At 43.9% G+C, this 15,373-nt stretch overlaps 1 long non-coding RNA gene across 16 annotated transcripts in view; it reads right to left on the bottom strand.

Annotated features, from left to right (window-relative positions):
• Positions 1-15,373, bottom strand: part of LOC128323519 (uncharacterized) — a 440,731-nt gene that overhangs the window by 147,065 nt on the left and 278,293 nt on the right. The window lies entirely within an intron of this gene.

The following is a 15,373-nucleotide window of genomic DNA, read 5'->3' as shown; positions in this document are numbered from 1 at the left end:
TAGTTATTTGTAGGAAAAGAAGGTTTTTGTCCAATTCCTGAGTGCAGAGGCCAACGTCTAGCCTCAGTGTCTGAAGCACCACCTGCACAGCTCCTGAAAGGACCAGGAAATGAGGCTGGCCTTGGTTAAAGCACAGAACAGGAACAAGAATTCTCATGCTGGCTGCCACTCAAAAATGACAAGAAATGGGAAGCAGAAGAAGGCTCAAAGAATGCAGTTATCAGGGAACATTAGGGAGCAGATGGCTAGCAGGCAGCAAGCCCTGTAAGGCCTAAGCAGGGTGGCCCTCGGGATAAGTTTAGAAGGCCCCATTCGGCAGCTGCTAGTAGTTGCTAGCAGGACTTGAGCCAAACTGTAAAGAGGAGGGAGGGGGCGTGGTTCTCTTTAAACGACTGGATCAAAGCTCTGGGGAGGGAATAAATAAATAGGCAGCTGCAGAAGAGAGGGAAGAGCAGGCACAGCTTCTCTTCTTGTGCCAACTGGGAATGTACACTAGATATCCCTCTAGAATGCCATTCACTATCACTACAATCCAAAGAGTTAAAGTTCCAGTGGTGCCAGCAAAACATCTAAGCTGCATGCCTCTTAACTTGCATTTATTTTGTCATCTCTCATGATGGAACTTTTTGCACTGCTCAACTTGCTCATTAAACAGTGGTGCAAAATAGTCTTTGGTGATCAGCAATTCACCACATGACAAGAATTCATCTACAGTTTACTGTATGCCTATGGGTACCTGTATTCTTGCTGAAATAGTTTAGAATCAGGTTGCTATATTTCGATTTTTGTAAAACTTTGCATCTCTAGGGAGATGAGAGAAAAGGGGATTTGAAACGCTATAGAAATAACTAGCACCTGATATCTAAGCATGGAACCTGATTTCTGGTAAGCGAAAAACTTGCTCAGTGTCGTTTGTGTCTGCAGGTGGTGTGTAGCATCCCTTTGCATTTCGGAGAAGCACCTATGCCAAAGTCTTCCCCAGCCATGCCCCCAAACACAGCCTTGTCTCTCAAATAAACCACAAGCGTATCCTCTAACTCGCATCCTGGTTATGGTTTCTGTGTTTTTTCTTACCCTAAATATCATCTAAATAATCCCAAAGCCTGCATAAATTATTTCCTTGAGCAGAAATTCTGCAAACTGATGGAGTGGGGACCTCCAACCCATTTGTGCTGCTCTGCGTGGTTACAGTGGTGCTTTTTTAAATGTCTGACTAGAGCTTTGGTCTCATTCTGATGCATGTACAAAGCAGGCTATGTGTACATACAATACTGCCAGCGACTAAGTCCGACCATTAGTCTCTCCAGTTCCGTATTGTCTACTCTGTCGGGCAGCCGCTCTCCACAGTTTCAGGCAAGGGTTCTTCCCAGCCCTGCGCCCCTGGCCCCACCCCCAGAGAAAACAAGGATTGAACCCAGGATCTTCTGCTCTACCACTGAGCAACAGTCACTCCTCTGAGAAGACCACAGTTTGGGGCCAATGTATAATCTGATTCACAAGCCATTTAAGCCAACATATGTGGATTCAAGCCAATGTAGTCCTGACTATTTTAAAGCACAAGTATCTCCACTTAACTGGGATATCGTTAGCTGTGAATCAGGCTGCCTCCATCCATTACGGTAAACCTTTAACCATCTTACCATAGCATAAATAGGGGTGTGTCAGCAAAAAGGTCATCCTTTGTATGCAAGGAGATGACTCGCCTGCCTTTGTTTCGCTCCCTTTTGGAAAACACAAGGGCCCTCCTGACACATCCCTTAGCGGGTCACAGGGAATTTACAAGAGGCAGAGTGACTGTGATGGATGGAGACAGGCAACTGAATGAATTTAAAATGTGTGGCACTGCTCCCAATGACAAGAATTGCCATTTTGGGGAGAAACATCAGATGCATTCTGTTCCACACATTATGCAGGGGCACAGGCCATCCCATTCTACAGGCTAACAGGCAGTGCCACTTTAAGAAGAAATGAGTCAAAAAGGAGGCACGGCGATGATTCTCTAGGTTCAAGGGTGGCTAACCTGAGCCTCTCCAGCTGTTCTTGGACCACAATTCCCATCATCCCCAGCAGCCATTCCAACAGCTGGAGTGCCCCAGGTTGGCCACCCCTGCTCTAGTTCAGACAGAATGCGAGGAGAGGAGGGGAGAGCAGCTCCTGAGTTGTTACAGTCTTGGCATCACAAAAGCGATAAAAGAGCATGCTGCTGGGCTGTACTAGGAGTCTGCAGCCAAAGCAATGGCTGGAAAATTCAAATCACTATGTGAAACTAAGCCCTTCCCCCAGCTCTTGGCCCTTGCTGACAGATCCTAACCGGAAAGGTAGGTTTTCCAGAAATTTTTGAATCTGGAAGTTTTCCTGTGCAAATTCCCCTCTCATTTGCATAAAAATTTGCATTCATTTTTCTCCTTTAAAAATGACTATGCAAATTTTTCTGACCCTGCTCCCCCAAAGAGATTATGTTCTGAGCTGACATGTTATCTAACCTATTGTTACAGTTTTTAAAAAACCTAAAAAACCTCCATTATATTAATTTCATTGTTTTACTTTGTGAACCTGCCAGAGAACAATTGTTGTGGGGCACCCAACAAATAAAGCAGTCGTTACAGAAAAGTGTGCCATCGAGTTGGTGTCGACTCCTGGTGACCACAGAGCCCTGTGGTTGTCTTTGGTAGAATACGGGAGGGGTTTACCATTGCCATCTCCCACACAGCATGAAATTATGCCTTTCAGCATCTTCCTATATCGCTGCTGCCTGATAGAGTTGTTTCCCATAGTCTGGGAAACATACCAGCGGAGATTTGAACCAGCAACCTCTGCCTTGTTAATCAAGTCATTTCCCCACTGTGCCATTAGGTGGCCATAATAGTCATAGTAGTTGTTGTTTATTTCTAGGGATTTGCACGAACCAAAAATCACAGTTCAGCTTGAATTTGAGAGAACTGTGTACTGTCCAACCGACTGACCGATCCAGTCCATTTGATTGAAGCAATTTGGCAGCTCTTACTTGTAAAGGAGAATCCAGTGAGGAGTCCCCTTTACAGGTATAGTGGTGGGGGACCCTGGCTCCCGTGAAGGGGCAGCAGTGGGAAGGCAGTGGAGAGAAAGGTAGTATAAAGGTCTTCTTACTGCCAAGTGCACTGCCCATGCCACCACTTCCCCCCCCGCCAGCGTAGCCCATAGCAAAAGTGCGCCCCCCCTTCATCTTTTACCAAGATGCCCACTCGGTGGCGGCTTGGTTCTGGCCTCTGTGCATGCCCAGACGCCATTTGTGTGGCCTCCATGAATGTGTAGAGGCCATGCACATGGCATCATTGCATGCACGGAGGCCAGATCCGGATCTCTTGGTAAAAGAGGGAGGAACGCACACGCTTCCGCTATGGGCTGTGCCATGGGGGCAAGTGGTGCTTGGCAGTAGGAAGACCTTTTACTTTTCACGCTGCTGCTGCTGCCACACACCCCCGGGCTGCCTGTTCAGCACCCAACCAGTCCACCCCAGCTGGGCTTGGTTCAGTTCAATTGCCTCCAGTTCTCCGAATTGGCCCAGTTCAGGCAAACCAGTTCGGCACTGAACCTTTCATGCAGACTCCTATTTATTTTCCATACCACATCTCAAGCGGTTTTCAAGTAGCCAAGTATTTGAACTGAAATAGTTGATGGAAGGTGTAAATCGATAGAGACACTTCATGTGCTTTAAGTGCTATACAGAAACAAATTCAAAGTTTTACATGGACATTTTTTTTATTGTAATAGTCTATAAATCAGTGCAACATATGTACCCTCTCACACACTTCCTAGGCATAATCACCTGAAAAACATTAATTAAACTTTGAAACTGCTGAACTTGCCTAATGGTGCACTGGCATCCATGCCTTGTTACAAATGAATTTTATGTAACAATGCTTGATATCTGTACTAGCATTATACATGTGCTGCAGTGCAAATCTCAGACTATTGCTGTACTGTTGCTTGAGCAGGAGAAGGGGCAATTTTCACCGATCTTTCCTTCCCTCTCAAACCCACTGTGCATCACCACATAATATAATCTACGTTGATACAATAGCAACTGTAGTCTAGCTTGCAATCAGTCCCACTATGATCTTGCTTCTTACTGTTTTTAACTGCACTCAGGTATTAGATTTACTACTGAAATAACATGTCAAAAAAGGAGATGTAATTTTGGTCAAACTTTGTAGTACTAACAATTTAAAACCCTTTCCCAGACACTCCAGGGGCCATACCTAGAATGTATTTATTCAACAAATTTGTTGTTTGTTCTCCCTGAAAACGTTGCTGCCACAATTGTACCAACAGCCAATATGTATTCTCACAATATATGAATTTCCTAGGATACCTTAACCCTTTTACTTCAAAGCATCTGGATTTTCCCAGTACTTTCATGACAATCCATCTATTAGGACTATGAAAACTGCAATGCACTGCGCTCATCAGTGTAAGCATGACTGTAGATTTCTGCAGTGTTTTAAACCCCATGATGGACTGCAACAAAGAGTGACAAACACGTACACAAAAATATCTCCCATTTTGTATTTTCTCCCGTTTGCATCACTTCCTCGGTTGTACATAAAGTGATATAAGTCTGCAGATATCAGCACACCTACAGTTACCGTCAATGTTAAATGTTCAAAGCACAGAGCGGAACGTTATCAGCAATAAGGCACAGTGTCAGCAAGGTAAACCTAAGTGACAAAGCTGCTGCAGCCTGGATTGTTACCAGGTTATCTCACACCCCTGCAAGACTCAGCAGTTTCAAGTCTATGACTTCATCTGTTTTGCACTTCATTGATTAAACTCCATGGGTTTCTCAGTTCTTTCTAAATATTACCAGTATCAACAAATCCACATGAAATACAATGGCCAAGAAAAAGAGTATAAATTCAGAAGTACAAACTGACCTCTCAATCAAATGCTTCCTTATATAACCTTGGATTCACAAGTCACTTGAGCTGCAATATCACATTCCAAGGCATGTTTGCACACACTGCTATCCTGATATAACAATTCCTCAGCACATACAATAGGGATTCCATAAGAGATCGCAAGGAACATAAGAACAGCCCTGCTGGATCAGGCCCATGGCCCATCTAGTCCAGCATTCTGTTTCACACAGTTGGCCCACCAGATGCCACTGGAAGCCTACAGGCAGGAGTTGAGGGCAGGAGTTGAGTTAACCATATCTCCTGCTGTTACTCCCCTGCAACTGGTATTCAGAGGCATCCTGCCTTTGAGGCTAGAGGTGGCCTATAGCCCTCCAACTAGTAGCCATTGATAGACCTCTCCTCCATGAAGTTATCCAAATCCCTCTTAATAAGGAAAGGAGCTCATGATACAAGATGATTAAGCAAAACAACAGCATGGAGATCCCTTTTTATTTATGGCTTTGTATTCATTTCTTAAAATAAATTTGCCCCTCCTTTCTACTGGAAAGACCCTTCGAAGTATAAATAAAGAGTATAAATAGTAGACAAATGCAGCATTCCACACACAATTAAACATTGGTAGAAACAGCAGTATGGGGAGCAAGAAGTCAGCCAGGTAGCTTCTTCCTTCAAGGCTCTCTGAAATAACCATGTTTTCACTGCCCGCAAGGCGGCATTCCACAATTGTGGTGCCATGACTGAAAAGGTCCTCTCCTGCATGTGCATCTCAGATGTTGGTCTGAGTTTGGGGATAGGTACATATCTTACTTAAGGTCCTGACCTTACGGCATCCTGAGTTGGGGGATAAAGAGGAAATGATCCTTAAGGCATCCTGGCACTGGCCCATTTAGGGACTTAAAGGTCAGAACCAGTATGTTGAATTGGAAACAAATCAGTAACCAGTGCAGCCTGAACAAATTTATTTATTTATTTAACTTCTATACCGCCCAAACTTTCGTCTCTGGGCAGTTAAGTTCTGAGTTGTATGCTCCAATTGGTAGCTGCATTTTGAACCAGAAAGTTGCAAAGACAGCCTCACACAGAGATTGTTACAGTTGTTCAATTGGATGTTACAACAGTGCGGATTTTTCGTCAAGATGGAGGGCAGCTGGCAAGCCAGCCTAGAGTGGGAAAAGGCATTCCTAGCTACTGCTTGTCACCTGGGCATTCAGGAGCAGCGTTGGGGCTAAGAGAACCCACAAGCTGCAAACCCATTTCTTGAGGTTCATACTGAAATCACAAGTGCAACATAATAAAATTGAGGTATCCAACTGTGATATTTTTGGAAGGGTCTACAGATATCTAATGCACTATACATATTTAAATGAAGAAGGAAAAGTGGATATCATTTTGGGGGTGGCATGAACTCTTCCCAAAAATCAAACACCCTTCTGGGTCTTTAAATCCCAAAGCTCCAGTTGCCACCTGCAAAACAACATGTTTTTCTTTTACGCTCCAAAAACTTGGTATTTTCCTAAAGTGCAGGACAGATTCAGCAATGAGTCAAATTCCTTGCGTACACAACCAAAGGCAGGTTATGGTGCTAAATTAAACAATACAATACTGTCTAAAAAGGCAATTCCGGGTTGAAGAACAAGCGGGGAAACCATCTGATGATCAATTATTTACAGGACTATCCTCCTTTCAGTCACTTTTAGAAGACTGTGATAGCCTCAGGGAGACGAATGTGTAAAAAAACCAAGCTTCTTTTGACATGATGTTTTGCTGAACTGAAAGTGAGTATTCAAAGGGGCCCTATCCCATGTGTCACTTTGCACCCATTGTTAACCAAATGTGCTTGACTCAGCAGAAATGGGAAGCCAAACAAAACCACTTCAAAATGCAAAGCTGGAGGAATGGACAATAGCTGCCACCTCCAGAAAGGGAGAGATCTGTGGCCACCCATGTTTAATGCAGACAATTGAGAACATGCACTGCTGCTCTCTGACCATTGAGAGGCCCGAGGGGTGCAGCTACTCCTTCGAAGAACTGGGTGGCCCTTCCTTTTCAGCAGTTCTGAGGAGTTTTAAATTGAAAACACGACTGCAGAGACAACTGAGATTGCACTCCTCTTGAATGAGACAGGAAGATTAACGGGGAGGGTGGCTCATCCCCTGCCAAACACTCAGTGCATTCTGTATGGTGCTAGGAAAACCCTCTCCGAAGTTCAAGCTAATTTTATTAGACGGCTTTATGCCTCATAACTGCACACGGATACAGAACACAAGCCAGAGCAGCGAAGTGCTACACATTATGCTTGCTATGGGAAGCGCTGATGTTGTGCCCTGGGTTCCCAGCTCTGTGTACAAAGGTTCAGATTGTATGCACTCATTTATCTCTATCTATCCTGCCTGTCTACAAGGCAGCTTACAAAAAAAATTAATGTATGAAACACTATCGTAATGCAAAAGTGATGTCAGAGAATAATACATCTTAAAGCAGTCACAGTATTGGATTAAAACAGCAGCAGAAGGCATAACAAAAACAAATCAATAGCGGCAATGATTTGATCCAGACTAAGACACAAAAACTTGAAAAAGCCACTGGAATAAGATGGTCAATTGCGTGCTTAAAAGCAAGCAGGGGCAAGGGAGGCATTCCTCTCTTGTATGCCATGGCTGGAAAAGCTTTCTTCCGAGTGCGCACCCACCATACATTCATCATGCATGTAGGATGGCTCCACTTTAGGGCAGGGCTAGCCAACCGGAGGCTCTCCAGCTGTTGTTGAAATACAACTCCCATCATCCTAAGCGGCAACAAACGGTGGCTGGGGATGGTGGTCACTGTAGTTGGAAATCCTACTGCCAATACTGCTGCTGCTACAACAAATGTTTATATACCGCCTTTCAACAAAAATGCTCAAAGCAGTTGAAGCAGAAAAATAAATAAGCAATACAAAAAATGGTTCAGAAGTGGCCTTCAGCTTGGCCACCCCTGCTCTAGGGCAATACCAGTGTTCCCCTCAGCAACAACAATGTGTAGCATTGCCCTAGATCATTTTATCACACCTGTTGTTATGAAAATGAATTTGAGAATTTTTTATTGAAAAGAAGTATATACATATTTTTAACAAACATTTTTAAAAAAATGATCCCACCATAGTCTTGAACTCGTGATGTATCCAAGGTGTTTGCCTGTACATATGGAGGGAGCAGGATTACAACAGCAGGCCCCACATCCCAATCTGTGCATTTTTAATTGAATGCCTGCAGTGTACAAACCCTTGTCTAGGATGACTGACTGTGCAAAGAAACCTCCATATGGACAGTTGTGTGCACACAGACGTTTTGCAGGAATTCCATTGAACATAGGATAGGTAGGAGACAGCATGGCCTGCCACCATGATTCTGTGGCATCTCTCCTCCCTCCCTGTATACTCAGGTGAGAACAGGGGTTGTGCCATTTCCTTATAGCTGCATACCTTCATAGCATAAGAACAGCTGTGTAGTATATGTAGACTTACACTGAAGATGCATGCTTTGTACTATTTACTAGCAGTCATAATTGCCTCCAAACGAGAGAGAGAGAGAGAGAGAGAGAGAGAGAGATATGTCCCTACTTTACACAGCTATAAGAGCTCCATATGTGAGCTCATTTCCTGGAGTAAATCTAATCAGTTACTGAAGAAACCTTTGAACATTCAAGTTATGAACATTCCAGACAGTCGGAATTTTGATTTGGGGCTTGCTATTCTCTTGACCATGGCCCAAAATGAAAGCTAAATTATAAAAGTTTGTTGCAGAACAAGATCATTTGTATGTCAGAGAACAATGCCATTAGGAGAGCAAAAACAAACCACAAGGTTCTAATTTATTAATGAACATTTACTGTCTTGTAATTTTACTGCACTTATTCCATTACAGTTTGACATTTCCTATTGTCATTGCTTTGCATTTCTAAACAGTTCCACATGACTAGCACTAATCTCTACAACTTATTGAAGACTGGAAATAAAAGAGGAGGATACTTGGGTAGAGAAGCAGGATAACCACATGCTGTAAAGGCCCATGGGAGAGCAAAAGGAAATTCCCTTCTTGGCTTCATCAAAAAAAAATTTCCCTTTTAATTTTACATTCTTTAAAGAAACAACATACACAAATAATCACAGAAATGTCAAACAAACAGTGACCAGTGTTATAATCTGGCTAGGTGGATAGTGGTATACAAACTGTCCATTTTAAGAGAAGAAATGAACCTATACAAACATTTATATTAAGTCTTTTTGAATAATATTTTGGTTTTAAATATACAAAATCCTTGCGCACACACCCAACCAATCCAAGTTTCAATGATGTAAGATGCATACCTAATTCCTTAGGTAAGGCCAGTACTAGCTCTTTCTTCACACAGACAGATTTCAAGTGCCTCTTGAAGCAGAAAGGTTGGTGGGATGTAAAGAAAAGCCAGGATCTTGAATTGTTTTCAGAAATCTTGTACAGCTGGTAAAACAGGTTAATGTGCACAGCTGCTCCAAGGCAAGTCATCTCAAAAATAAACAAACCTCGTTGGTTTAGGTAAGAGGCTCTCTACGGTATCTGAGCAACCTTTTTTATCATCTGCTCAGAAAGAGTGCAGCACCTTTGTTCGTTGTGATGTTATAACCTACAACATTATTTCAAGCAGATATATAGAAACAGAAATGGTGATGATTTGACAACACTGCAACAAATAAAGCAAGTGCATGAAAGCAAATCCCTTCCCCTGAGCTCACTGATATAAGTCCCCAACTAATTCCAGTTTCAGCACAGCTCCAGCCTGCTAATGAAAATAACGAAGCAGGCCCAACAGAGAACTATGCAGTTTGCCAAATTCAGAGAGAGAGCGAGCGCGCTATCTCTGCTTAAGAAATATCTCAGCGTCCTAGACCTTGTATTCAAAGAAACACTGAGGAATGCAAAGTACATTTACCTGAAATAAATTCCTAGAGCCTCAAGAGCCTCTTTGCATAAGAAGATTCTTTATGAGGAGGGAGCAGCTCAGCTGGAGCACAGGAGGGAGCAGCAGATTCTTCCCCAGCCTGAATCCTTCCCAAGTTCCCCTCTTGCCTACTGTGCAGAGCAGCAGGAGAGGGAGAGACTCTGAATAGGAGAAGGCCAGGCCGGCGCTGTCTCAGCTCACTTGTACACTGTGACACTCCATTTTTCTGATCAGGGACAGCATTAAGATTTGCTGATCTATTTAAATTAAATGTTTATGCCATTTCTGCCTGGAAAAAAAAACCCAATGGTTCATAATATGAGCAAAAGCCTAACTAAAAAAAACCAAGCCAGCACAATATAAACATACAATGAAGTGCAAAGAGAGTTTATCCTCCACTCCTCCCCACCCCGCCGTAAGGCACTCTGAAAAAGAACAGTGCTGCACAACTCCGGCCCTCCAGCTGTTTTTGGACTACAACTCCCATCATCCGGAAGGAGTTGTAGTCCAACATCTGCAGGAGGGGCAAAGTTGTGCAACTCTGGTTTACACCTTTCTCCAAAAGAAATCTCCCCAGGGAAGCAGTCCCGGAATCAGGGGGTTGCCAGCAAAAAGGTGCTCCTCCTGGTGCCAGTGGACCTAATCCCTGGTGGGTGGAATAAAAGGCAAGACCCTCAAATAATGACTGGGGCATGTGAGCAGGTTCCTATGGAAGCAGGCATTCCTTCAGGTATCCTGGTCCTAATCTACTGAGGGCTTAACAGGTCAAATAGCAGAAGCGAAGCATGTGTGAAGTGATAAAAGGATGGCTTTGCAGACCCACAATGGGGAGGCCAGTGCAAACGGGAAGGGAAAGAGAGCCAATCAGTAGCTGGTAGCATGGCTAATTCGCCCATGGCAACCGCTACTCACCTCAGGTGAACAGTAAGTAAGTAGCAAATTGCATGACTAGGTTCTTGTAAAGAATAATAGACTTCTGATTTGGAAACATTATTTAAGTGCTATATGCATTAATAATGATGAAACTGTTGCTCGGACTAGGGATGTGCAATTTGATTCAACCTCGAATCAATTCGGGTCAAATCGGTGCTGATTTGAGGGTTCAGCCTTGAATCAAATTGCCCTCAAAATAAAGGACCCAATTTGGGATCAAACAGAATCACCCCCTATTTGACCTGAATCAATTTGGCTGATTTGAGTGCTGTTTTTCCTAAAAGAGTTGGTGTACCAATATTATTATTATTATTTATTATGATTATTTTTACATTTATATCCCACGCTTCCTCCAAGGATTCCAAAGCGGTATACTCACCCAGCAAGTATCATGGCTGAATGGGGATTTGAACTCGGGTCTCCCCAGTCCTAGTCCAGCACTCTAACCACTACACCACGCTGGCTCTCAATAGGGGTCAGTGGGGAGACCTGTCTTCCAAGGCGGACCGACGCGCTAAGTCCAAAGCAGAGGGCTGGTCTAACCGCTGACCCCAATTGGTAGACAAGCAATCTCTAGGAAAATGGTGCCATTTGAGGCCCATTTGAGTCAAAACGGTGCTGTTTTTCCAGAGAGAGCTGGTCTACCAATTGGGGTCAGTGGGTAGACTAGCCCTGCACTCTGGACTTGGGGCGTCAGCCTGCCTTGGAGGACTGGTCTACCCAGGTAGATGGGTGGGCTGAAGCCCAAATCTGGAACAGAGAGCAAGGTGGGCTGAAGCCCAAATCTGGAACAGTGGGCAAGGTGGGCTGAAGCCCAAATCTGGAACAGAGGGCAAGTTTCAGGGCCACCAAGGGCTGTTTCGGGCCCTGGTGAAACAAAAATTTTGGACTCCTGCCACGAGCCCCCACCCCACACACTGCCGATGCATTGAGATCAAACCGCTGATCTTTAAAATAATTCTAGCCGCCATGTGAGCAACTGGAGGAGGGGGTTGAGCCTAGCATCTCCCCTGTGGTGGCGGGCAGAGTGCGAGTGACTTCTGAGCCTGACTGTCTGGCCCAGTGGCCCTTGAGTACTGCACTGGAGCGCCTCACAGTTCTCAAGGGACACTCAGAAGGATGGTCAGGCTTAGCGGTAGCTCCCACACGCCGCGACCACAGGGGGGTGCTCAGCTCACCCCCCACCCCCTGGCCACGCACATGGCGGCTAGAATTATTTTAATGATCGATGGTTTGGTCTTGTGGTGGTAGAGCGGAGTGGTAGCAGGAGGTAAGACTAAAACATATGCAACATAGTCGGGCCCCGGGCCCCCAATTTGTACCAGCTTCCCCACCCCACCCCCACCCCCCCAATTGTCAGCCCTGGCTGGTTTACCTGCTAACCCCAATTGGTAGACCAGCTCTCCCCGGAAAAATGGTGCTTGAATCACTCGAATCAATTGGGGTGATTAGAGCGTGATTTGTTTTCGATGAATCAATTCGATGATTCTGCTATTTATTCCAGCTCAAATCGAATAGCAGAATCTGATTCATGCATACCTTTAATTTTGACCTAGTAAGGTCTTTGACTGGTCAAATATAAAGGCCAACATGCTAACTACTGAAGCTCCATGCAATATACCCTTGCTGTGGATACAGTTGACTAAAGCAGCACATTCACGCACAAGGTGGGAATTTCAATTATTTATCCTTCCTCCAGGACGCCCTCTCTGTCATCCAAGAATATGTCCCTGAGGCTTACACAGAGCTAAAACTTTGGATCACAAACACCTTTTACCAGAATTCTAGCTGTTGAATTGTCTGTCCATACTATAATTCACTTCTAATTGGTTGAACTTTTGTCTGCTGAGTGACTGTAGACTCCCTAAAAATATCCTGAAAAACAACTGCAAGAAGCTATTCTGAGTCAGTACTGGGAAGCTCCTCCAGAACTCTGCTTTACCAATTTTTATATAGGTGGCCCTCGTTATTCGCGGGGGATTCCATTCCAGCCTACAACTGCGGATAACAAAACCGTGAATAACGACACCTTGAGTCTATGGGAATTGGGCGGTTAGCTTCCTTGAACCTGAAAAAGGAAGGCTCTGTTAACCTTCTTCCACTGGTCCCCCCAGCCTTCCAATTTCAGCTTACCAAAGGTCAGGATTTAAGCCTGCAGTTAGTGGAACATCTTTGTCTGTATCAACACTCAAAGCACCTGCAGAGTTGTTTTAACAGAATGAAAAGACTCTAGCGCAATCATCATTCTTAGTAAGTCAAAAGACTTATCATGGGAGTTCACTGATACCTGAGAGTGCTGATAGATATTCAAGGGACTCCAACTTCAAAGGGAATAGCTAATAGAGCTGATTAAAGACTGTATTATAGTTGCCAATGTGGTGGCACAGGAGTGGTTCTATAGAGGAAGCATGCACAGGGACCCAAGGACATTCATTTCTATATAAAGTCTACTTCAGAATAAGCTTGTTAGTCATTAGGGTGTCACAGATCCTACTGCTGTTTTACTACAATAGGCTAACATGGCTGCCTGTGGAATTCACTTTTATATTATTGCCCCAACACACAACATTTTTAAAAGTACCTCAGAGGGCTCTTAATGCTAAATTGGTCTCAAACGTTATAGCCTAAATTGAGCATGAGCAACTTGTTTGCCATTAAGGCCCATAATGGAAACATGTGGTGACCCATGTGGTGAGCCAGCATTAGGGCCAATCCAGACATGAAGTTAATCGCATCATTTCACCCTGCATATCTGTATTTCCTTTGATAAATATCAGTCACAAAAGGGGGGGGGCATCAAGACTAGGAGGCTTTAACCCTTTGCACTTGACATTGTTCCGATCTGGATCCCCCTCCTTTGTGATGGCCATTTTTCCAAAGAAGGGAGCGGCCATTGGCGCCACTGGAGCACCACTGAGTTGGATTGTGACTACAGGTTGAACAAAGGGTTAAAGCCTCCCTCCAACCAGTGCCTCTATATTTCTGTCGTGTCAGATGAACAAGATGCTGCACCACACCCATCAATGTCCTCCTCCACCATCCAATCCAGGCAAATCTGGCATTCATAATCCACCACTGAAGGTAGCCAGCTCACCTTGCTTCATAGTAAGGCCTCCTCTACCCAAAGGCTATTTGCTTCCTCTGGTGTCAGGCCCTTGCATTGTATAAGTCAACAATTGCGCAGGCTCCATCCATAATCCACTTACCAGAGTTTGTATAGCATCTTTTAAGAATACAAAGCCCTTTACAGTCCTTATATCTTAAAGGTAGAGGTAAAGTGTGCCGTCAAGTCGATTTTGACTCCTGGCACCCACAGAGCCCTGTGGTTTTCTTTGGTAGTATACAGGAGGGGTTTACCATTGGCTCCTCCCACACAGTATGAGATGATGCCTTTCAGCATCTTCCTATATCGCGGCTGCCCGATATAGTGGCAGCGGGGAGTCTAAACGGCAACCTTCTGCTTGTTAGTCAAGCGTGTCTCCGCTGTGCCACTTAAGGTGGTTCCCTTATATCTTAAAATGTCCTAAATCATCCAGATGAGATTATTAACAAACCTAAACAAACAACTGCTGCCAATAACTCACTATACCATTAACTTCTACATATTTCACATTACAGATGGGTGAACTGATGCTCAGAGGCAGAAACTTGTCCACAGTTATACAATGACGCTCTATTCAGACATTAAGTTGTATCTGCATTTGGATGTCTGTATACCTGTACATGGCTTTGTGTGAATGACTGTACCTGTGTTCATTTTAAAAGTGAACCTGGGTGCAGGTCCCTCAAATGCTTGGTACACATAGGAAGTGAATTGCTGAACCTGCGTTCAACATGAAATATAAATAACTGTTCTGGTGTTCAGATCTGTACCTGTGTACACTATATACAGATTGTATAAGTGTTGAACAAACATGTGAATAGGGCTTGAATATAGGGATTTGAACCCAGAATGGCTTGGCCACCCTGGATTTTCAAATGCTAACCATCTCCTCGTATCCATCACTGACAAGTCATAGATTTACAAACTCTTTGCTTCTAAGGCAAATACATGGATGCTTTTTCACTATGGAGTGCAGTATAAAACACAGACTTTTAATAATAAACAATAGACAATATTCTGAGTACGTCAGCCACAGAACAGAAAATTGTTGGGTGCTTCTGTGTTAATATTTCATGATTCTATCACTTGGGAGAGCTAGGCTCCGATGCCCTTAGTGTTCAGAATTTAGAAATGCTGCCTAACTAATTTATAGCCTATGTGCAATATAATTCAGTGAGAAATGCATTCCTGGGAAAATATTAAGAAAAACATTTCTCTAGACCAATTTTTTCCTTAATATTTTCCCATCCAAGCAATTTGCAAGCCTACTAATGTCATATGTTGCTGTGACTCTAGTCTTTTTCTAACTCTCTGTGAGGTCTCATGACCCATTCTGTCCAATAAGAGAGTATTCCCGTAATTTCCAGGACACTCATGCATTTTTCTGGCAGTTTGGATTTTGTTCATAGTCTGGGTGAGGTCCAGGGGTGTAGGTATAATTGAGCGAAAGGGTTCAAAGAACACGAACCCCCAGCTCCTGAGG

The sequence above is a fragment of the Hemicordylus capensis genome, chromosome 4 (genome assembly GCF_027244095.1).
Source record: "Hemicordylus capensis ecotype Gifberg chromosome 4, rHemCap1.1.pri, whole genome shotgun sequence".
Taxonomy (NCBI): Eukaryota; Metazoa; Chordata; class Lepidosauria; order Squamata; family Cordylidae; genus Hemicordylus; species Hemicordylus capensis.
This window is presented reverse-complemented; position numbering and strand designations above follow the sequence as displayed.